Here is a 24870-nt window from a genome sequence, read left to right on the forward strand (position 1 = left end):
AAACACAGAAGTACAACACATTTAACATGTAACACCACTATTCATGTAACTAACAAATAAAAACACAGAAGTACATCACTATTTTATCATGTAACACCACTATTCATGTAACTAACAAATAAAAACACAGATGTACAACACCATTTTAACATGTAACACCACTATTCATGTAACTAACAAATAAAAACACAGAAGCACATCACTATTTTATCATGTAACACCACTATTCATGTAACTAACAAATAAAAACACAGAAGTACACCATTTTAACATGTAACACCACTATTCATGTAACTAACAAATAAAAACACAGAAGCACATCACTATTTTATCATGTAACACCACTATTCATGTAACTAACAAATAAAAACACAGAAGCACATCACTATTTTATCATGTAACACCACTATTCATGTAACTAACAAATAAAAACACAGAAGCACATCACTATTTTATCATGTAACACCACTATTCATGTAACTAACAAATAAAAACACAGAAGCACATCACTATTTTATCATGTAACACCACTATTCATGTAACTAACAAATAAAAACACAGAAGCACATCACTATTTTATCATGTAACACCACTATTCATGTAACTAACAAATAAAAACACAGAAGTACATCACTATTTTATCATGTAACACCACTATTCATGTAACTAACAAATAAAAACACAGACGTACAACACCATTTTAACATGTAACACCACTATTCATGTAACTAACAAATAAAAACACAGAAGCACATCACTATTTTATCATGTAACACCACTATTCTTTTAACTAACAGATAAAACACAGAAGTACAACACTATTTTAACATGTAACACCACTATTCATGTAACTAACAAATAAAAACACAGACGTACATCACTATTTTATCATGTAACACCACTATTCATGTAACTAACAAATGAAAACACAGAAGTACATCACTATTTTATCATGTAACACCACTATTCATGTAACTAACGAATAAAAACACAGAAGCACATCACTATTTTATCATGTAACACCACTATTCATGTAACTAACAAATAAAAACACAGAAGCACATCACTATTTTATCATGTAACACCACTATTCATGTAACTAACAAATAAAAACACAGAAGTACATCATTATTTTATCATGTAACACCACTATTCATGTAACTAACAAATAAAAACACAGAAGTACAACACCATTTTAACATGTAACACCACTATTCATGTAACTAACAAATAAAAACACAGAAGTACAACACCATTTTAACATGTAACACCACTATTCATGTAACTAACAAATAAAAACACAGAAGCACATCACTATTTTATCATGTAACACCACTATTCATGTAACTAACAAATAAAAACACAGAAGCACATCACTATTTTATCATGAAACACCACTATTCATGTAACTAACAAATAAAAACACAGAAGTACATCACTATTTTATCATGTAACACCACTATTCATGTAACTAACAAATAAAAACACAGTACAACACCATTTTAACATGTAACACCACTATTCATGTAACTAACAAATAAAACACAGAAGTACAACACCATTTTAACATGTAACACCACTATTCATGTAACTAACAAATAAAAACACAGAAGTACAACACCATTTTAACATGTAACACCACTATTCATGTAACTAACAAATAAAAACACAGAAGCACATCACTATTTTATCATGTAACACCACTATTCTTTTAACTAACAAATAAAACACAGACGTACAACACTATTTTAACATGTAACACCACTATTCATGTAACTAACAAATAAAAACACAGAAGTACATCACTATTTTATCATGTAACACCACTATTCATGTAACTAACAAATAAAAACACAGACGTACATCACTATTTTATCACATAACACCACTATTCATTTAACTAACAAATAAAAACACAGCAGTACATCAGTATTTTATCTCGTTCCCATGCTGGATGTGTGTGTGTGGATGTTGGTGTCAGTAGTTGAGCACTTTAGAGATTAATGCCTTGCATTTAGACACTGTCATTCAGAAACAGTTGGAGATTCTTTTCACTGGCCATTTAGTGAATGACAACCTGCTCTACTATGTGAGCTATAGTCTTTCCTTACTGCATTATACTCAACCTTCATTGTTCAAGTTGTTAAATGTAAAACAGTCTCATCACCATGAGCAGAGCAGGTGGATGAATGGAAGAATAACTTGGGTTATCATTCTGTTGAACAGAGATTGTTGTTCGGTCACACGATCTACCTTTGTTTTTGGACAAGACAATTCATCAGTTCACAAAGCTGTAACTGTAAACTGGCCTTGGGTGAGGAATTAACCTCACGGACATCCAACTGTAACATTGTAACTGTAACATCTTAGCTACTTCATAGCAGCGGACACCAATCCTGTTTCTGCAGATCATCTGCCCTGCATGTTTTCCATGTCTGTAGGTGCATCTCAAAAAATTAGAATATTGTGAAAATTTTTTACAAAATCTAGTTTCAGTACATATAAACTAAAATGTTTCAGTCATTTCTTAATTTAATTTTGATAATTATAACCTGCAGCTCCAAAACATACAGCATGCAAGTCTCAAAATATGACAATACTTCAATCAATCAATCAATCAATCAATCAATCAATCAATCAATCAATCAATCAATCAATCAATCAATCAATCAATCAATCAATCAATCAATTTTTTTTTATATAGCGCCAAATCACAACAAACAGTTGCCCCAAGGTGCTTTATATTGTAAGGCAAGGCCATACAATAATTATGTAAAACCCCAACGGTCAAAACGACCCCCTGTGAGCAAGCACTTGGCTACAGTGGGAAGGAAAAACTCCCTTTTAACAGGAAGAAACCTCCAGCAGAACCAGGCTCAGGGAGGGGCAGTCTTCTGCTGGGACTGGTTGGGGCTGAGGGAGAGAACCAGGAAAAAGACATGCTGTGGAGGGGAGCAGAGATTGATCACTAATGATTAAATGCAGAGTGGTGCATACAGAGCAAAAAGAGAAAGAAACAGTGCATCATGGGAACCCCCCAGCAGTCTACGTCTATAGCAACATAACTAAGGGATGGTTCAGGGTCACCTGATCCAGCCCTAACTATAAGCTTTAGCAAAAAGGAAAGTTTTAAGCCCAATCTTAAAAGTAGAGAGGGTGTCTGTCTCCCTGATCTGAATTGGGAGCTGGTTCCACAGGAGAGGAGCCTGAAAGCTGAAGGCTCTGCCTCCCATTCTACTCTTACAAACCCTAGGAACTACAAGTAAGCCTGCAGTCTGAGAGCGAAGCGCTCTATTGGGGTGATATGGTACTACGAGGTCCCTAAGATAAGATGGGACCTGATTATTCAAAACCTTATAAGTAAGAAGAAGAATTTTAAATTCTATTCTAGAATTAACAGGAAGCCAATGAAGAGAGGCCAATATGGGTGAGATATGCTCTCTCCTTCTAGTCCCCGTCAGCACTCTAGCTGCAGCATTTTGAATTAACTGAAGGCTTTTTAGGGAACTTTTAGGACAACCTGATAATAATGAATTACAATAGTCCAGCCTAGAGGAAATAAATGCATGAATTAGTTTTTCAGCATCACTCTGAGACAAGACCTTTCTGATTTTAGAGATATTGCGTAAATGCAAAAAAGCAGTCCTACATATTTGTTTAATATGCGCTTTGTATGACATATCCTGATCAAAAATGACTCCAAGATTTCTCACAGTATTACTAGAGGTCAGGGTAATGCCATCCACAGTAAGGATCTGGTTAGACACCATGTTTCTAAGATTTGTGGGGCCAAGTACAATAACTTCAGTTTTATCTGAGTTTAAAAGCAGGAAATTAGAGGTCATCCATGTCTTTATGTCTGTAAGACAATCCTGCAGTTTAGCTAATTGGTGTGTGTCCTCTGGCTTCATGGATAGATAAAGCTGGGTATCATCTGCGTAACAATGAAAATTTAAGCAATACCGTCTAATAATACTGCCTAAGGGAAGCATGTATAAAGTGAATAAAATTGGTCCTAGCACAGAACCTTGTGGAACTCCATAATTAACTTTAGTCTGTGAAGAAGATTCCCCATTTACATGAACAAATTGTAATCTATTAGACAAATATGATTCAAACCACCGCAGCGCAGTGCCTTTAATACCTATGGCATGCTCTAATCTCTGTAATAAATTTTTATGGTCAACAGTATCAAAAGCAGCACTGAGGTCTAACAGAACAAGCACAGAGATGAGTCCACTGTCCGAGGCCATAAGAAGATCATTTGTAACCTTCACTAATGCTGTTTCTGTACTATGATGAATTCTAAAACCTGACTGAAACTCTTCAAATAGACCGTTCCTCTGCAGATGATCAGTTAGCTGTTTTACAACTACCCTTTCAAGAATTTTGAGAGAAAAGGAAGGTTGGAGATTGGCCTATAATTAGCTAAGATAGCTGGGTCAAGTGATGGCTTTTTAAGTAATGGTTTAATTACTGCCACCTTAAAAGCCTGTGGTACATAGCCAACTAACAAAGATAGATTGATCATATTTAAGATCGAAGCATTAAATAATGGTAGGGCTTCCTTGAGCAGCCTGGTAGGAATGGGGTCTAATAAACATGTTGATGGTTTGGATGAAGTAACTAATGAAAATAACTCAGACAGAACAATCGGAGAGAAAGAGTCTAACCAAATACTGGCATCACTGAAAGCAGCCAAAGATAACGATACGTCTTTGGGATGGTTATGAGTAATTTTTTCTCTAATAGTTAAAATTTTGTTAGCAAAGAAAGTCATGAAGTCATTACTAGTTAAAGTTAATGGAATACTCAGCTCAATAGAGCTCTGACTCTTTGTCAGCCTGGCTACAGTGCTGAAAAGAAACCTGGGGTTGTTCTTATTTTCTTCAATTAGTGATGAGTAGAAAGATGTCCTAGCTTTACGGAGGGCTTTTTTATAGAGCAACAGACTCTTTTTCCAGGCTAAGTGAAGATCTTCTAAATTAGTGAGACGCCATTTCCTCTCCAACTTACGGGTTATCTGCTTTAAGCTACGAGTTTGTGAGTTATACCACGGAGTCAGGCACTTCTGATTTAAAGCTCTCTTTTTTAGAGGAGCTACAGCATCCAAAGTTGTCTTCAATGAGGATGTAAAACTATTGACGAGATACTCTATCTCACTTACAGAGTTTAGGTAGCTACTCTGCACTGTGTTGGTATATGGCATTAGAGAACATAAAGAAGGAATCATATCCTTAAACCTAGTTACAGTGCTTTCTGAAAGACTTCTAGTGTAATGAAACGTATTCCCCACTGCTGGGTAGTCCATCAGAGTAAATGTAAATGTTATTAAGAAATGATCAGACAGAAGGGAGTTTTCAGGGAATACTGTTAAGTCTTCTATTTCCATACCATAAGTCAGAACAAGATCTAAGATATGATTAAAGTGGTGGGTGGACTCATTTACTTTTTGAGCAAAGGCAATAGAGTCTAATAATAGATTAAATGCAGTGTTGAGGCTGTCATTCTCAGCATCTGTGTGGATGTTAAAATCGCCCACTATAATTATCTTATCTGAGCTAAGCACTAAGTCAGACAAAAGGTCTGAAAATTCACAGAGAAACTCACAGTAACGACCAGGTGGATGATAGATAATAACAAATAAAACTGGTTTTGGGACTTCCAATTTGGATGGACAAGACTAAGAGTCAAGCTTTCAAATGAATTAAAGCTCTGTCTGGGTTTTTGATTAATTAATAAGCTGGAATGGAAGATTGCTGCTAATCCTCCGCCCCGGCCCGTGCTACGAGCATTCTGACAGTTAGTGTGACTCAGGGGTGTTGACTCATTTAAACTAACATATTCATCCTGCTGTAACCAGGTTTCTGTAAGGCAGAATAAATCAATATGTTGATCAATTATTATATCATTTACCAACAGGGACTTAGAAGAGAGAGACCTAATGTTTAATAGACCACATTTAACTGTTTTAGTCTGTGGTGCAGTTGAAGGTGCTATATTATTTTTTCTTTTTGAATTTTTATGCTTAAATAGATTTTTGCTGGTTATTGGTGGTCTGGGAGCAGGCACCGTCTCTACGGGGATGGGGTAATGAGGGGATGGCAGGGGGAGAGAAGCTGCAGAGAGGTGTGTAAGACTACAACTCTGCTTCCTGGTCCCAACCCTGGATAGTCACGGTTTGGAGGATTTAAGAAAATTGGCCAGATTTCTAGAAATGAGAGCTGCTCCATCCAAAGTGGGATGGATGCCGTCTCTCCTAACAAGACCAGGTTTTCCCCAGAAGCTTTGCCAATTATCTATGAAGCCCACCTCATTTTTTGGACACCACTCAGACAGACAGCAATTCAAGGAGAACATGCGGCTAAACATGTCACTCCCGGTCCGATTGGGGAGGGGCCCAGAGAAAACTACAGAGTCCGACATTGTTTTTGCAAAGTTACACACCGATTTAATGTTAATTTTAGTGACCTCCGATTGGCGTAACCGGGTGTCATTACTGCCGACGTGAATTACAATCTTACCAAATTTACGCTTAGCCTTAGCCAGCAGTTTCAAATTTCCTTCAATGTCGCCTGCTCTGGCCCCCGGAAGACAATTGACTATGGTTGCTGGTGTCGCTAACTTCACATTTCGCAAAACAGAGTCGCCAATAACCAGAGTTTGATCCTCGGCGGGTGTGTCGTCGAGAGGGGAAAAACGGTTAGAGATGTGAACGGGTTGGCGGTGTACACGGGGCTTCTGTTTAGGGCTACGCTTCCTCCTCACAGTCACCCAGTCAGCCTGCTTTCCCGGCTGCTCGGGATCTGCCAGGGGGTAACTAACGGCGGCTAAGCTACCTTGGTCCACACCGACTACAGGGGCCTGGCTAGCTGTAGAATTTTCCATGGTGCGGAGCCGAGTCTCCAATTCGCCCAGCCTGGCCTCCAAAGCTATGAATAAGCTACACTTATTACAAGTACCATTACTGCTAAAGGAGGCCGAGGAATAACTAAACATTTCACACCCAGAGCAGAAAAGTGCGGGAGAGACAGGAGAAGCCGCCATGCTAAATCGGCTAAGAGCTAGTAGCTACGCTAAGCTAGCGGATTCCTAAAAACACGTAAAGTGAATAATGTGTAAATAATTTAGAGGTGATTCAGCAGAGGGAGTGCTTTAGTTAAGGCACGTAAAGATTACGCTGGGAAACAAATCGTAATCTAGATAACTAGATCAATCTAACTGCGCAGATTAAACAGCTAACAGATACAGATACAGAAAAACACCGCTGTGCTCCGGAACAGGAAGTGATACAATACCGCAGTGAGAGCCAACTACCAATAGAGGCAAGCAGCAGATCAGTTTTAAAAAATTTATAACACAGAAATGTTTAACTTCTGAAAGTATGGTGACTTGTGCACTCAGTACTTGGTTGTGTCTCCTTTTGAATTAATTCCTGTATCGGTGAGATGTGGTGTGGAAGCGATCAGCCTGTGGCCCTGCTGAGGTATTCTGGAAGTCCAGGTTGCTTTGAAAGCAGCGTTCACATTGCCAGTATTGTTGGATCTGGTGCCTCTAATCTTCCTCTTGACAATACCCTTTAAGGAATCTCTGAGGGATTGTGTATGGGGACATTCAAGTACAGTAACACAGTTACTAGTAGTTTGAACACTGTGGGCAAGTGCCAAGTCCTGCTGGTAAAGGAAAACAACATCTCCATAAGGACCCCGTCACACTAGGGCAGAAAGGCCATATGAATCACATGAAGTGGGAAAACAAACAGAACTCGAACTGCATTCATATGGGATAGACATTCGGACAGCCGTGTCCGAATGGCTTAAGGATACCCAGAATGTGGTACGAAGCCAACTCAAATGATTTGCACAATTTGGAGTGCAGCAGCTCCCAAACACAGGTCGACTACCCAGAGTGCAGGTCAAATGCGGCCATAAACCTTCTCCCATGAAAAAATAAAAACAGCATAACCAAAAAAAGACAAAAAATAAAAACAACACAGCACAAAACCCCACAATGCCAGCAGAATGCAGTAGGAATATGCAGAATGTCTCTTCAATGCCGTACGTGCCACCTGAGGTCTGGGTGTCACACTTGCATCATATTAAAGATATTAAAGACTGCTGTTAACCCACCTGCAGCATTGAGCAGAGATGCTCGACAGGGAAAGACGATTATTATCGGCTTTAGGGCACAGGCAGGATTACTTTGTACAACACCTTCCAGCCGAGCCGCAATCATGAGCCAGGCAAACGTGTCAACATGTTCCATGCTGCTAAGGGTTTTCCAAGAAGCAGTGAAGAAAGGCACCACCAAGGTGCTGCGCTCGTTGATGCAGAAGATGACAAACTGGTAATTGAAAGTAAAATCCTTCAGCCCAGAATGGCAGACGGCGCGCCACCAGTCTGTCATTAACGGGAACCTGGAGCTGGTAAAACTGCCGGTGATATCCGACTGGCCAACAGGGAAGGGTGGAGAACAGTCATTTATAGCTACACAGTTGTGCCAAATTTAAGGAAAAAAAAAAACAGCTTTACAAGCATCACCACCACCAACCCTTGCAAACCACACTCTTTGCGCTCTTTAATCCAAAATGCGCCTCTGCTTTTACGCATTGGTTCTCCTCAAAAATTTCAAATAAGATAAATAAAATGAAAACAGCCACGCTGGCCAGTTTGGTCTGTAGTGATGTTTTCCCCTTACGTGTGTGTTAACACTGATTGTGTGCTCCATTCCAATGGGAGCTGATCCGTGTGTATGTGTGTGTGCTTCACTGTGTGCGTGTTTGGAGTTCAGAGCGCAGATGGCACCCTTTTCACCCTCCACAGTCTCCTCTTCCTCAGCGGGGGAGTAGATACAACCTGTAACCTTTTATTTTTTTGTTGTTTAAACTTGTTTTATATTACAGTCAAACATGGCAATTGATGCTCAGCACCACGGTGACAGCCCGTTCAGCCACCTCTGAGATGCACTGACTCACTGTGCAGCTCACCTGACCGGCCTGTTACAGATACATGGTCATGCCCTCTCATGGGTTAATTAACACGTGTATTATGATCATCATCTTAGCTATAACATCACATGCAGCTGCGCGGTGCCAGACAGCAAGTCAAAGGCTATGTGCAGTAGATCCATTGACAGTCCACCTCATGTGTCAGAGGATTCATCTGATTCATCATGTTAACATGGCTGTTAGACCCCGTGCACACAGCCACAGTGCACGTCAATGCGTCAAGGAGATGAACTGACTTGCTGGGAAACAGAAAAAAAAAAAAAGAAAAGCTGTGACACACCAAATAAGGTGCGGGGGTGGTTCTGGCCCATCAGATGCACATGTGGGACATGCCATGGTAATCAGACTGCTCCAAATGCTGGTTGGTTGCCATTTCAGATGCCAGATGCCCAAAAGGCATTTGAACTGGCATACAACAGTTCGAATGCCATTTGGGCCAGCAATATTTCCCAGTTCAACTGCAGCATGACAGTAGTGTGCAAGTGCCACATGAATGCTGTGTGGGTAATTCGAATGCAGCTGGACTGCAGCACGACTTGCATGAATGTAGTTCGAATGTCACTTCGTACAACATTCATGCAATTCATGCTGCAGGTCAAATGCAGTACGACTGCAGGTTGACTTGCACGAATGATGTTCGACTGTCAGTTTTTACAGTAGTACAAATGCAGTATGATTGGCTCCACCACCATTTGTATGAGCCACACATGAATGGGCCGACTGCTGTACAAAGTTCAAATGCAGCACGAATTGCACGAATGTCATTTGAATGTCAATTCATATGGCATTTGTGCATTTCAAGCTCTAGTGTGACGGGATATAAGTGCCACACGAATGCTGTCCGAGGAATTCGAATGCAACTCGAATGCAGTTCAACTGCAGGTCAAATTGCATGAATGACGTTCAAACATCCATTTGTATGGCAGTAAGAATGTAGTACGACTGCAGCTCGACTGCCTTTCAACTGTTTTCCAGCATGAGTGAAACATGAATGTGCCAACTGCTGTAGGAATGCTGTATGAGGCATTTGAGTGCAGTTGAAATGCAGCACAAATGTCTTCTGAATGCCAATTTGTACGGCGTTTGCGCAGTTCATGCTGTAGTGTGACGGAGTATAAGGCTTGTGAGCAGATTGAACATGATATGCTCTAAATCCTCCTAGTAGACATGCTGGGTTAACATTGGAAGTGATAAAACACAGTGGACCAACACCAGCAGATGGCACGGTGCCAAACAGTGTTCACAATCAAACTGAAAGCACCATCTGTCACTGTGGGTCCATGTGCCATTGTGCGTGTCAGAGGCTCTGCACAGTGCCTGCAACACATCTGAACGGGACGTCACCATCGTATTACACAGATTATGACATATTTACCATCTAACGCTGTCAGAGGAATGACAGTGGATCTGTTTTGCCAGCCCATGACACCATAAATATACATGTGAACTCACCTCCGATAGAGACTCAGACGCATTTCACAGCGCAGGGCGAACAGCGGAAAGGGAAGCCCCACTTGCTCCAGCTGCACTGTTTGCTGATGACACCAGCCCAAAAATGCCCCATCCACCACTGCATAAATATATCCCACGTCAGGCGCAGTCCTACGTTGCACTGGTGAACCAACGGGTCAGCAGAAGAACCTGGATTACATGTTTCAGTTCATAAATTGGATTTCTTTTGAAATCCAGAGGAGAGAAACTGCAGGTCTTGATAAAAATGCAAATGACAGCACTCGCTCCCTCCATCTCTCACTGTCTCTCTCTTGCCCTCTCTCTCACCCTCTCTCTCTTTCTCTCCCTCTCGTGCTCTGTCTCTCTCCAGGAAATTGCTGGAGAAGCAATGATGAAGCAACAAGGGATGCTGAATTATATTTGTAGGTCCTGGCAATTTATGTTTATTAGGTTATTAATAAAAAGATTCATGGGGTTGTTTGGTTCAAAGATGGTTTCATATGTGTACCATATATGGGCATGCAGTGTTGCTATGGTAATCTCTCTGCGCTTGTCTGTGGAGCTCCGCTGACAGCGCTGCCCTGCTGCTGTTCCTGTTACATTAAAAGGGTTTTATTTAAGCTGAAATTAGCCTGTGGACACTACATACTTTGACATGATTCTCATTTGCTGATTGTGACTCATTGTAGTTATTTGACCCACTTGCTCCCGCCTGCAGTGACGTTATAACCTCCCGCTTGTACAAGATTTGCGGTGGGTACCGCTGGACCCAGTCTCAATGCACAGCTCTAACTGGAGGTGTCCTGCTCATCCGTGGCATATTTGGGACATACTGGCAGGACTTGATGTGCCTGACCACTTTGATGTCCCCTGTAATGCGAACACAATGCTGAAGGGATGCTGTCGGAATACGCGTGGAATTCCTCTGCACGTCTGTCTCAATGTGCCGAAAAAGTGCTGATGTCCATGTCTTTTCACAATTCCTGTGGTAGTCAGACGACGTTCCGGATAAAACACAGCGTCCAGTTTGGAAATGAACGGCATATTCCACTGTTACAGGAGTTTTTGCCATGGAAAGAGGAGCGGAGGCTTCGCGCGTCGCCTTGGTGCCGCATGGCGCAAAGCAACGCTGAGATGAAGCCTCACGGGACATGTTCTGGCATGTCCAGGCACATCCACAATTTCTCAGATAATCACTCGATGGAAAAACCACCGACAGCTGTCTGAACGCCATCTCAAAGCCGTCCTGTGAGACCAAAACGGAGGTGGTTTTGTCTTGCTCCAGTAGCGAATCCATCGTGATGCGCGAAGCCTCCGCTCGGCTTTCCATGACAAAATCTCTTGTTAAAAGTGAAATCTGACAGAAAATGGTTGATGTCCAGCTCTTGTGATAACCAGAGAAATGGCACACAATGGTCACGGATCCAGACAGCCATCTGTTTAGAAATGAAATGGTCGTTCAGCCTGTCGATGGCGGCTTCGGAGCGGGGCGCACCCCACAGCCACTGGGGGCCATCCTTAAAGCGACAGTAACACTCCTTATTCTCTACCAAGCCCGTAACATTTTCACCGTAGGCCAGATAAATTTTTCTAATGGTTTCCACCTGCCAGTCTCTAACAGTTTCTGAAAAAATTCTGATGGAAAAAAAGCCCAAATCATTCCGCCATTTCCTGGCAATGAAAATCCAACGAGGGGGCTGAACTACTCCTCACTCAAAGCCTGCTCACAGGCGAATGACGCAACCGACAGGCGTGGAAAAACTCATGCATGCGCATGAGGGTTCAAGCTTGTCTGACGCAATCACACGTGATTCAAATCCATATGGTTTTTGAAGGTCGGATACTTTTCTAATAGACCTCGTACCTCGACTCTTCTGGAATGTAGGTCAAATTTTCATTCCGACGGCATTCCAGCTCATTCCACCTCTAGTGTGACAGGGTATAAGATGTTTCTGACTGCATTTATGTGAACAACAGCTGGTGCACAAACGCCATGGTTATTGACAAGCATTGCCCGACAGACCTGGAATTTATCACCGTTAGATCCACGCTTTGTACCTTCCCCATGAGTTTACCATTGTCCGTATGACTGCTGTGTACATTCCACCCGATGCTAACGCTAGCATGGTTCTTAGGCTGTCCTCAGCACTAAGCACCAGCACCGGCTCTCCACAGGGCTGTGTGCTAAGCCCCCTGCTCTACACCCTTTACACCCACAACTGTACCCCCACCCACCTGAACAATACCATCATAAAGTTTGCGGATGACACCACGGTCGTGGGTCTCATATCCTCTGGAGATGAGACTGCCTACAGAGCGGAGGTGGAGCAACTGTCTGTCTGAAACAATCTCATCCTTAATACATCCAAGTCTAAAAGAACTGATTATGGACTTTAGGAGGTGTAAATCAGATATACAGCCCATCACGATAAATGGGGACAAGGTGGAGATGGTGTCAGACTTCAGGTTCCTGGGCACCTACATCAGTGAAGACCTGACCTGTACTGTAAACTCCACCTCAGTCCTGAAGAAGGCACAGCAGAGACTTTACTTCCTGAGGGTTCTCAGGAAGAACAGCCTGAGACCTGAGCTCTTGGTGTCCTACCGCTGCTCGGTGGAGTTGGTGCTGAGCCACGAAATTTCGCTGTGGTTCTCCAGCTGCAGTGCAGCAGAGAGGAAGCAGCTCAAGAGGGTTATAAACACTGCCCAGAGACTGACTGGCTGCTCTCTTCCATCTCTGGAGGAGATCTACAAGACTCACTGCCTTCAGAGAGCCCACAGTATTATCACGGACCCCTCACATCCCGGTCACCACCTTTTTGAACTTTTACCCTCAGTGAGGCATTTCAGGGCAATAAAGAGCAGAACAAACAGACCAAAGAACAGTTTTTATCCTAGAGCTGTAGCTGCCCTAATTTAATGTGCAATATGTTTTTATCATTCTTGTTCTAATTGTTTTTTTTTAACCTATTTTATGCATTTACTGCACTTTCATCTTTGCACTGTCTTTGAGGGCTGCTGTTTTGGAATTCCGTTGTGCTTCTTGTGCAATGACATTAAATGAATTCAATTCAATTCAGTTCAGTTCAATTCAATTCAATATGTTCAGGAGTGGCTTGGCAGTAGGATTATAACACTTGTAACCCATTTTGTGGACAAATCTGTGCATGTTGGCTCTTGATACACTGACTCCAGCCTCAGTCCACTAATTCTGAAGCACCACCAAGTTCTGGAACTTTCCTTGACAATCTTCTTAAGGCTATGGGGTCTTTCCATCTGAAATCACCCAGTTTTGAAAAAAAATTCCCAGGACACCCCTCAGCTTTATTCTGTCAATTTTCACATTCCAAAGTCAAGGTGAAATGCCAAATATTAGGTCTGTATCTTGAAAACCTTTGAAGTTAGAGCCTTTGGAAATTTTTTATGAATTTTTCCACATATCATGAAAATGGTGATTTCTACCAACTTTGCACGTTAATAATGAGCTCCCTTTATGCCTCACAGCTTTGAAACTGCTCATGACAGGCTAACGTTTGGTGTAGAGTTGGGAAATTGTGGCAGTTTTGGTGTATCTAGTGTGATCTGCCTTCCACAAAGGCCTCAATATGGTAAAAAACCCAAAATAGTACATATTGTTCGTATCTTTGATTAGTTCAAAATCAAAGAAATATACTAGCTATGGCTAAAGAACTTTTTGTATGATGTTTTGTGATATAATGGGACATATGTACACATTTAAATGATATACCAGGTTGTTTTAACAAAAATTATCGTTGCCGAAAAAATGCTAATTTGAAAAAAATATACTGATTTTTGGCACCCCAGATACCAATGTGGACAGTTGACTATCATATTCATATTTTTGCCCTATATTCTTACATATCTCAAGATGATATGCTGCAAATATGGTGTTGTTATTGAGCTTCCTTTGTGTGATTTTGTCTTCAAATCAGAATGTAGTCGCAACAATATTTTTTGGCTGAAACATGATAACTTGCATCTATGATGACAACTAGTATCTTGGAAGTATAGTCGAAAGGTCAGCTGAGCACTCTGATGCTCTGGTTAACTTCATGAAGAAGTCCAGGAACAGTGTGTTCTCATGGTCTTCAAGGTCCAGGAAGGATGAGTGCTGGATACTCTTCCAGAATGTGATTTGCACCATCATTGCGCCTAGTCCCTAAGGTAGAGGAGCTCGCAATTACACTCTGTGTCCTGCTGACCTCACAAAGATTGACACTCAGTACAAGAAGTATGACTAAATTTGTTAACTGTGTATTGTTTGTCATAATTTGTGTATCATAGATTAAGAAGAGTGTTGCTTATTGATGCTAATTTGTAATTTTTCACCTTCTTTTTCATAGTGAGTGACTTCATATTATTAGTCTAAGAATAATGTTCACAGCGCATGCGTGTGGTATCCGCATTTTACTTCTGATTTGATTAAGTAAAGAGATCAATGGCTTTCATAATAGGTACAATTAGGGCATCTAAAGAGTCTGAAGTCAATGTTAACTGTTGACAACATTGGTGATGATCATTGATTTTCAGTAAGAAAAGATTATTCCTCATGAATCTTTTAATACGTGATTCATTAACTTGTGTTGTAAAATAAAAGATTTTACCTGAAAACCAAATTAACATGTATTTGTATTTGATTGTACACACATTGGTAAAGCTGTAATACAAAAATGTCCAGTTTTGTATTTTTCTATAAACTCTGTTTAGTATTTTACTATGCGCCACTAGCATGTTGCTGATTCTGCCATTCAGCGCCATACTTACTCAGCTTGACTAAATGATTCTGCAGCTAAAGGCTAAAAGGCTAAGCTAATGTTATCTGATCATAAAATTTCATCAGTACACTATAATTAATCTTACCTCAGACAAATTTTCAGAAGCTCCTTTGCTGAAACTGGGTGTTTGTATATATCCAAAAGTGAGGAATTTCAGATTGAGTGGGTCTCAAACACACCGGCTGTTGTGCTTGCGCTGCCTGTTTCTGTGGCCTGAACACCGAATGCTCTGTGTGCCTCTGCCTGTGTCTGCGGTCTGAACACTGGCTGCTTTGTGTTGCTCTGCCCAGATCTGTGGTCTGAACGCCAGCTGCTGTGTGTTGCTCTGTCTGTGTCTGTGGTCTGAACACCGGCTTCTGTGTGTTGCTCTGCCTGTGTCTGTGGTCTGAACACCAATGCTGTGTGTCACTTTGCCCAGGTCTGTGGTCTGAACACCGGCTGCTGTGTGTGCCTCTGACCGGTGTCTCCCCTAAGAATTGGTCCGCCCTACCTTCACTGTGCATGCGTCATTTTGAAGCTCAGCAGCGTCCTTTTTGAGCGCCACCAGAAATTCACTGATTATCACCTCGTTTCTGCTTCAAACTGCACCCCCGTCATCGTCTATCTCATCGACAGATATCTGAAACTTTTGTACAACAATCATTTCCACATAAATTCAGCATGATTTCATCAAAAAAGATGGCGAACCAATCACAGCGCAGCAGCAACAGCTGCGCCTATGTCATTTCAGAGGGTCAGTAACGACTCACCGATTATTGCCTGGTTTCTGCTTAAAATGGCCTGGTTTCTGCCTAAAACTGACTTTAGAATGATTTTACCTTGTCATCACATTGATGATTGATTGCTTTGGGTGGGATTGATTGCTTTGCGTCATTTCGGACCACGAGCTGCTGTGGTCCGAAATGACACATGTGCAGTGAAGGCGGGGGGGCGTGTTTGGTCTGCGACACCTGGTCCATGGCTTGAACACTGGCTGCTCTGTGTGCCTCTGCCTGTGTCTGTGGTCTGAACACTGGCTGCTGTGTGTGCCTCTGCCCGGGTCTGTGTTGCGGTCCGATCAGTCCCAACGTCTGATCAGTTCTCCATCGGCTCGGCTTCATTCTGAACAGTCACTGAAAAAAAGCTTATCCCAGCAGGGTGATGGGTGACTTGTTCTTCTGGTTGTGGCTGTGACTGGCCGACTGTTTCACTTTTGTGATGCAAATCCAAATGGCGATTGTACTGCTCGATCACCAGGCTCTTGAAAAGCCAGATATTGACATAGGAATCCCGCCCCCCCTTGCCGTGTCTAAAGCGCCCAATGTTTTCAATGCAAGGGGTGGAGTCAAAATAATCAAATGATGTGTCCAGTGTGAAAGGCCCTTAATATGCACAATGTCTAACTTTTCAAAGAGCTTTTCTTCTCTACCACAAGACCAAGATTCTTTCCATTTCCTCAAGAAACAGTCAAATCAGTCAACTGGGGCAACTCCATCACTGACCACAGCAAACTTCCTGTCACTGTGGGGAAAAAAACAAAAATCTTCTCGTTGAAACGTCATTGCTGAAGAGAGAAAGAAGAGGTTGCTGTTATTTGTGAGTGGCTCATTGTGGTTCTTTGTGGCTGTGAAAGTTGGTCACATTTGGAAAAAAGTCACATCCAGTGAAGCACTTCAGTAACTCAGAGATATGTGTGTGTGTGTGTGTGTGTGTGTGTGTGTGTGTGTGTGTGTGTGTGTGTGTGTGCGTCACCTGGGATTCCTCCATCCAATGAGGGGGAATACCCAGGTGATGCATCAAACACCACGAGGCACCTTTTTGAGTTTTATACCCTGCGTGTGTGTGTGTGTGTGCAGCCCACTCTCACGTTTTTTTGTTCATGCGCCCGTCATTAAATGAGTCAAATTTTCATGACGGGTTTTTTTTAAACTCACTATTCCTAACCCTACTCCTACCCCCGACCCTAACCTTAACCATAACCTAATCCTACTCCTTTAGTGCAGCCATCATGGAATGAATTAGAATAAATTTGTGCTGCCGTGACGAAAATGAGGCGTTTTTCATCACAATATCATGAACCAACAGATTCATGTATATTTCGTGCTGCTTAATCACGACTTATGGTAAGACCAGGTTGGTGTGTACGTGCGTGGAGAGAAGTCCACATATAAGTCAGCTTTGAATCAAAACAGAACAGATTTAACCTTGTGTTAAATTTACAACCTTGTGTTGTTTGTTGTTATATCAAATATGACTCTTTTTTTTAACTCTTTTAGATTATGTAGTCATAAACTTATTGCTTTTTGAAAAGCTTTAGTATTTTTTAGTCTCTATTTTCCAAAATTGAGTTGTGCACGCTTGTGTGCATGTGCACAAACACAGTGCAACCACGTGAGAGGTGTGATACCACATCACGCTCACACAGCTGTGGAAGCAATTAAATGTTGTACAAATGTACATAAATCAAAGAAAATGTGTGAGGACCAAATAATGAGAGAGCACAGAACGTTATAAAAACAATGAATGTACTGTTTAAATGGAAGACAATTATGTGACTGGTAACAATGTGTAATTGATGCCTGATGACTTGACTTTCTGTGTTGGAATTGAGGAAACAAATGGATTTCATTTTGTCTTTTAAAATATTTAATTCCTGTTATCAAGAGCAGACAATAGAAGAATTACTGTTGTTCTGTTCCCTCATGTTCTTGAACCATGGCCATGGACAAAAACAAGGAATTAATAATGAATTGACATGAATGACTTGATGTGCTCATATCATGAACACATCAGCCGGCTCCGCACGTCCAGCTGTGTTGCACAGCTTACAGAAGGACAGACACTGCGTCATGTGCACGCTGCGCTGGACAGCGATGGCACTGCACTCTGGCCACTGTTTGAGCCTTTGCCAACTCAGCCGCACCTTGACAATGTTAGATCGTGGTGTGTGTGTGTGTGTGTGTGTGTGGGGGGGGGGGGGGGCACACTCACAAGCCATTTGTGTTGCTTGGGGGTGGACACGACACACTGACTGCCCTTTGAGATTTCACCACCTGGACTGCAGTTCAAAAGTGGAGTCCTGCGCTCTACATTCTATTCGATTTTTCACGACTGCCATTCAAATCCTCCTTTGTGCGCCATTTGGCCTCAATCGTGTCATGTGTGAAGGGGCCATTCATGTGGATACTGATTTGAGCATCTAACCAGAATAATTTTTACCCCTCTGAGCCATAGTATACTGCTGTCACCATGTCCATCCCTCTGTCTGTCCACCTTGTTCACAATACAAATATTAAAGGATTATTGACCGAACGCAAGAAATGGTTTGAGAGAGGGGTCAAGGAGGCATTCTATGTGAAACAGTTGAAACCCATAATTAACCGGGGAGGGGGTCTGAGACACGCTTTGTCCCCTGTTTACAATGGGGTACTCAGGTAAAAGCAGTTTCAGTCTTTTGTTCATGGTAATGAGTCATTCACGTCATCAGGAGAGTCGTCAAGGGAGCCATCAGGAGAGGCATCCGTTCCATCATTAGGAGGGACAGCTGCCCTGTCATTAGGAGGGTGCTAACTAGAGCACAATGGGTGCTAATTAGAGCTATTGTTTAGTCACTAGCCTTAGCAGTCTGCCTCTCGATAGGAGGGGTCTGGTTAGGTTTAAAACTCCAGCTTTTGTGGCTTCTGTTTATTCTTCTCTACAATAGTCAAGACAGAAGTCAGACTACCAGAGCAAGAATTTTAGCTGAGGAAGCTTCTGCGATTTGAAGGGAAACGTCCTCGCGTGAAGCAACCCAGTCCATTCGAAGATTCAAGCTTCTCTACTATCTGTCAGGAATGTTGTGAATCAGGTGAATTGTCTCCACACAACCCCCATATTCATGCTACTGTCAGCTGCTGAACAGTTCACATCAATCCAGATTGCTCCTTAACATCCAGATGAATCCACAGCAGAAGAAAAACATTGTGATTGCTTGCCTAGTTGGGCTCTGTGCCATGGAGTTGCCAGAGGAGGAGGAGACGGAGAGAGCCAGAGGTCTGGCTGCATGTGGTTCTCCTTTCGCTCGTTCTCCCAAACATCAGGCACAACAGCAGGTGGAACACCTGCAGGAGAGCACTGAGGAGCATTGAAACAAGACTTAAGGCCCCCTGACACTTGCACAACTTTGATCTGCGCACTTGCACGCACTCTGCCGTGCAGGAGAGTAAACTTGTCACAAACCGTTGTAAACTGTGCATGGCTTTGTGCAAGTGCGCAAAGAAAATTTTGAAATGTTCAAAATCTCCATCATGCATTAATAACGTGAACTTCACATGATCATTGCACAAACAATTAAAAAACACTGCCTGTGTGTATGAGTGATTGGGTCAGTGCACCACATCACAGTGCAGCTCGTCTGATCAATTATAACAAGATGTTAAATCTATCATAAACATAATTTTACAGCTACTCATGAGAAGGAATGAACATGCAACTGCTTTACCAAGCTATTACAATATAAACATTAAAAATAGTTACTTTTTAGATCAGGGGTCCTCAAGTTCGGTCCTCGATAGCTACCTTCCTGATACTCTTAGTTGTCTCCCTGCTCCAACACACCTGAATCTATTGAAAGGCTCATTAAAAGCCTGCTAAGGAGTCTTTCATTGGATTCAGGTGTGTTGGAGCAGGGAGACAACTAAGAGTATCAGGAAGGTAGCTCTCGAGGACCGAACTTGAGCACCCCTGTTTTAGATGGTTTCAAATGCCTTATCCACCTCCTGCAGTGGAAAAGAGTGAGAGAGAGAAAAAAGGTCCAGATGAAACGGTCCACTGTGTTTCTGGAAGCGATTAGAGGTGTTTTTAATATCCAACTCTGACAGAAAATGATTAATCGGCCACAAAATAATTATTTTATATAAGTAGCATCCAGTGCACTAAAGCGCAGCATCCAGACTAACAAAGCACGGCATCCAGCTGGGAACACAGTGTTTGGGATTGTCCGGACGAAGTCCATACAAATGCGCAGATCAAAGTCGTGCAAGTGTCAGAGCACCTTTAGCCAACTTGGTGCCACTGTCCTCCTTCAGCATACTGCAACAATGACACTGAATGCGGTGCAGCAGGGTTTAATTGTGCCTATGTGAGAGAAGTGATTCATAGTGGCGCACAGTGAAATGTGACACTGCGTTACAATTTGTGTCAAAACTTGACAGTTTCTGTGTCAATTCCTAACAACGAGTGACATTATGGGCTTCAAGAATGTGATGTTCGTGGAGTATGTTTTTGGCTGCCAAAAATCTTCCACCCTCATTTTGCCTCATGTCGTGGAGTTCGCAACTGAGTGTGTGGGTCAGTCTTGATTTGTGGTGATCCTTAATAAAGCGTGACAACGTTCGTAGTGGGGTGATTCTTAGACTACGGGCACTTATTATGTCCTTTGATCATATTGCATGAAAAACAGAAAAAAGGGGAAATTTCACACTTTTATAGTTATCTTTACAATGAAAGTGTTTTAAGAAATTTGTTCTAGTAGTCTATGATGACTTTTTCACCTTTTTTCAGCATCATTATATGCAAATATTGCCGTTTTGTGCTTGTCCCACACCCAGACTTTTGATCTTCAATGATATAAATGAATGGTAAAGAAACGTTTTTTCTAATGTTTTAAAATATCTCTGAATAAATTATCAGTAAAATAATCAAAACATAATTGGGGTATTCAATGTCATACAACTGTTGTGATTTTTTTAAACAAAATGTAGTTGTCCCACACTATTGCCGTAATTTCCACCACAACACTGTAATGTCCCTTTAAACAGTTTGTATGAAAGATTGTTTGGGTAGTTCCTATGGAGATAAACAGTGACATCAGAGCACATGTATATAGCGCCAAATCACAACAAACAGTTGCCCCAAGGCGCTTTATATTGTAAGGCAATGGTGTGGTGGAAATTACATTTACAAGGCCAATAGTGCCCGTAGTTAAAGAATCACCCAGTGGCTAATGTTTTTTGAATTTCCATTCAAGAATAAAGTTGCCCCCTATGTGTTGCAGGAAACAGAGCTTTAGAGGGGCATGTATTGTGGCCTATAAGGATTTTGTTGAAGTTTTAAGTTAGCCAGACCATCTTCAAGATGAGCCAGATCCAGTTAAATCTGACTCATCAAGATTAGTTTGTTTTGGGGAGCTTGCACACAATTTGGATGGAGTACTTCCAGACATGGACACAACTGATAACTCCAAAAGAATGTTAGAGGATTCCACTGGAGTCATGAATGTCCACAGGAGGAAGTGTTTCACCTGACAGCACTCAGAATATCATCCAGAGGAGCTGTAGTAGATGCCTTGGTGGAAAGTCTGGCCTTTATAAGGAGCTGAGAAACTGGGCTGTGATGGCGCTGGGGGCAGATGAGGTTTTTTGGGGGGGGTCTCTGTGATCTCTGCTCCCCTCCACAGCATGTCTTTTTCCTGGTTCTCTCCCTCAGCCCCAACCAGTCCCAGCAGAAGACTGCCCCTCCCTGAGCCTGGTTCTGCTGGAGGTTTCTTCCTGTTAAAAGGGAGTTTTTCCTTCCCACTGTAGCCAAGTGCTTGCTCACAGGGGGTCGTTTTGACCGTTGGGGTTTTACATAATTATTGTATGGCCTTGCCTTACAATATAAAGCGCCTTGGGGCAACTGTTTGTTGTGATTTGGCGCTATATAAAAAAATTGATTGATTGATTGATTGATCAGGTGACTCACCGTCTGTGGGCTTGTGAGTGTCAGCGTGCTTACAGAGGAATCAAACCACGATGTTCCTTCAAATCTACACTTTATCCCAAAGCAGTTGTGGTCAGGGCTGACACGGGCCTGATAGATGGCTCTGCTGTACTGCCCTTTGGGACCTGATAGCAGCAGTAGTATCAGCAGTTGTGGATCCTCCTGCTGAGATGTTAAGACATCCCCCAGTGCCAGGGACGAGCTGAGCATGTCCCAACATGTCCTGTGAGGCTTCAACACGGTGGCGCTTTTGCTGCGCCATCAGCTTCGTGCCGATGAATTTCGCTGCAACTCTTTTCATGGCAAAATCTTCTGTCACAGTGGAATGTGCTGAAAAAGTGCTGATGTCCACCTCTTCCACAATTTCTCGGATAGTCACATGACGGTCCCACATCATCACAACGTTCACTTTGGAATGATCCGGTCATTTCTACATGTTGATGGCTGACTGGAGTGTGGCGCACTCTCCACCGTTGTGCGGACGTCTTTAAACCGGTTGTACCGCTCCTTATTCTGTGTGATGCCCATAGGATTGTCACCGAAAGCCGTCTGAATAATCCGAATGGTTTCCACCTGGCTGTCGCCCAGTTTCTGGGAAAATTTGATGCAGTTGCGCTGCTCCAGTCGTTCCGCCATTTCCTTGCAAAGAAAAAACGACGAGAGACTCTACCCATCCTCACACAAAGGCTGCTTACGAGCAAATGATGCAACCGACAGGCGTGAAAAAAATCACGCATGCGCATGAAGGTTCAAGGTTTGCTCATGCAAGCACATGTGACTCAAATCCATCAGGTTTTCGAAAAATAAAAAGGTTGGATACTTTTCTAACAGACCTCGTAGTTCTATGCTTTTTACTCTTTTAATTCATTTTCTTAGGAAAGGGAGCATGCCGCAACCTCAACTTTACCCAAATTCTGGGCCTTTTAGTGAAGCTTAGGGCTAGTGACCTTTCAGCAAAGTTACTGCAGGAAATTAAATACCCCTGAGAAATTGTTACAATGTCTAGATAAAAATAGAAAGGATGACTTTCCGACAGAAAGGCAAGCTGATTAAAACTGTGAACAAATTACACGGACATCAACTTCTTTTAATACATCTGAGCAAAAAAAAAAAAAGAAGTCTGAATTAATTTATTTTGAAAAGCAAAAAGAGTAAAAGAGATGTTTCATCAACATATTTAATGCCCATTCAGCTTTCAGCAGCCAAAGTAACTACGTCTCTCTCTGTCTATATATATATACAGTATATAGTATGTGTGTTATATATATATATATATATATATATATATATATATATATATATATATATATATATATATATATATATATATATATATATATATATATATATATAGTAAGTAGTGATTTGATTTGATTTCAGTATTGCTGTGTTGTGGTTAAATACAAATGAGTTGGAGTCTGAAGCCTGTGTTCGTCCCCCAGATGTGGGTCAGAGCTGTTGAGTCATTGGCTGAGCTGAATGGCCGACCCCTCTGAGCTGCGTGCAGAGGTCAGAGGTGATGTTTCCTCTCTTAACTCGGCTCTGCAGTCTAAACGCTGTCATCCTTCCTCTGCCTGTCGCCGTGTCTCTGCTGATCTCTGAGGTGAGTCTTTAAGTCTGAAGTTTGCTTCTATCCTCAGCAGCTGCTCATGTTGGTTGTTTTGTCACAACTTTAGCATCCATCAGTTCTTCTGCCACATTTCAAACAAAAGTAACGGTGACGTTGAGGAAGGCAGGATTCAGTTTGCATGTTTATCATTTAGAGAGGTCTGTTGTAACGCCAACCACAAGAAGCACAGACTTCCTATTCCAACCTCACCTGCCACCAGCAGGAAATATCTGTTTTAAAACCAGTCACAGTGTGTTCCTGCTTGTGTGAGTCCACAAATCTAAGTGCAGTGTTCAGTTCATTTTACAGAAAAATGTGTAAACTGTATTTTATAAATCCAATGTATCAAAGTGAACTTATCTTTCAATATTATTATCAGGGCAGTAATTCAGAGCTCCTTGTAATCGTTGTGTTAAATGTGGAGACACCACGCTACTTTGTATTTTTACTCACCATCTGGATGTTGAAATGAGACACAAATTTTCCTCTAAAGCGTGCTCCTCGTCTGAGAAAGCAGAGGTGGTTAAACATGTGCTCACCAGTACCTCACTCCCTTTGACACCACAGGAGCAGAAGCGTGAAATTCAAGCAGCTTTCCCCGGCACCGTGTGTGTGGTTTACACTCGCTGGGTTTTACTGATGACTCACATCATCCGTAGTTATTCTGTTTTTTTTTTAGTTTGCTGGGAATCGGTTAGTTTCCAGAGATGTTCACAGCTTTTCATTGAACATGTTCATTTGTAAACACAGTGATTTGGAAAGCAGCACCTAAAATACAGATTTCAAACACTGTGGTTTGAAACAGTGACAGTGGTTAAAAAAAATCTCTACAGTTTCAAAAGTTACATGTTTATTATATCTTTTCTTTTTACCCCATTTCATTTAATTCAAAAAGCACATTTTTGATTTCAGTATGAAACACACTGAAGGTAAATGTCGCGCTGTGCAGTAGGAAGGATAACATCCATTGTTTTCCCTTTTTAGTATGGAGTGAGTCACATCTGAAAGCCTCCCACAGCCACAACGTCTCCAGCTTTGTCTCCATCCGTCTTCCCCTTCATAGCGCACACTGCCTGTGATGGGACGCTGTCAGCAGAGAATGATGGATTTCTGCTGTCTGCCACTTGAGATGAAAATCATAAAATCCCTAACTAGAAGCACTCAGAGAGTGCAAACCTCCGCCAAGGCCATGGGGTCACTGACGCCATACCATCTACACGCCGTGGAATCACTGAACCTAAAAAAGTCTAACAATGATGTTAAAAAAGTTTCATCTGCTGTGACTCGAT

The 24870-nt window shown here is 41.9% G+C and overlaps 1 protein-coding gene across 1 annotated transcript in view; it reads left to right on the forward strand.

The window, feature by feature from the left end:
* Positions 1–24870, forward strand: part of zmp:0000000936 (interleukin-1 receptor type 1) — a 130573-nt gene that overhangs the window by 25429 nt on the left and 80274 nt on the right. Inside the window, 1 exon segment of the mRNA XM_034186182.1 lies at positions 23415–23575. The gene's annotated coding sequence lies outside the window, so the exon portion shown is untranslated.

This window comes from Thalassophryne amazonica, chromosome 14 (genome assembly GCF_902500255.1).
Source record: "Thalassophryne amazonica chromosome 14, fThaAma1.1, whole genome shotgun sequence".
Classification (NCBI taxonomy): domain Eukaryota; kingdom Metazoa; phylum Chordata; class Actinopteri; order Batrachoidiformes; family Batrachoididae; genus Thalassophryne; species Thalassophryne amazonica.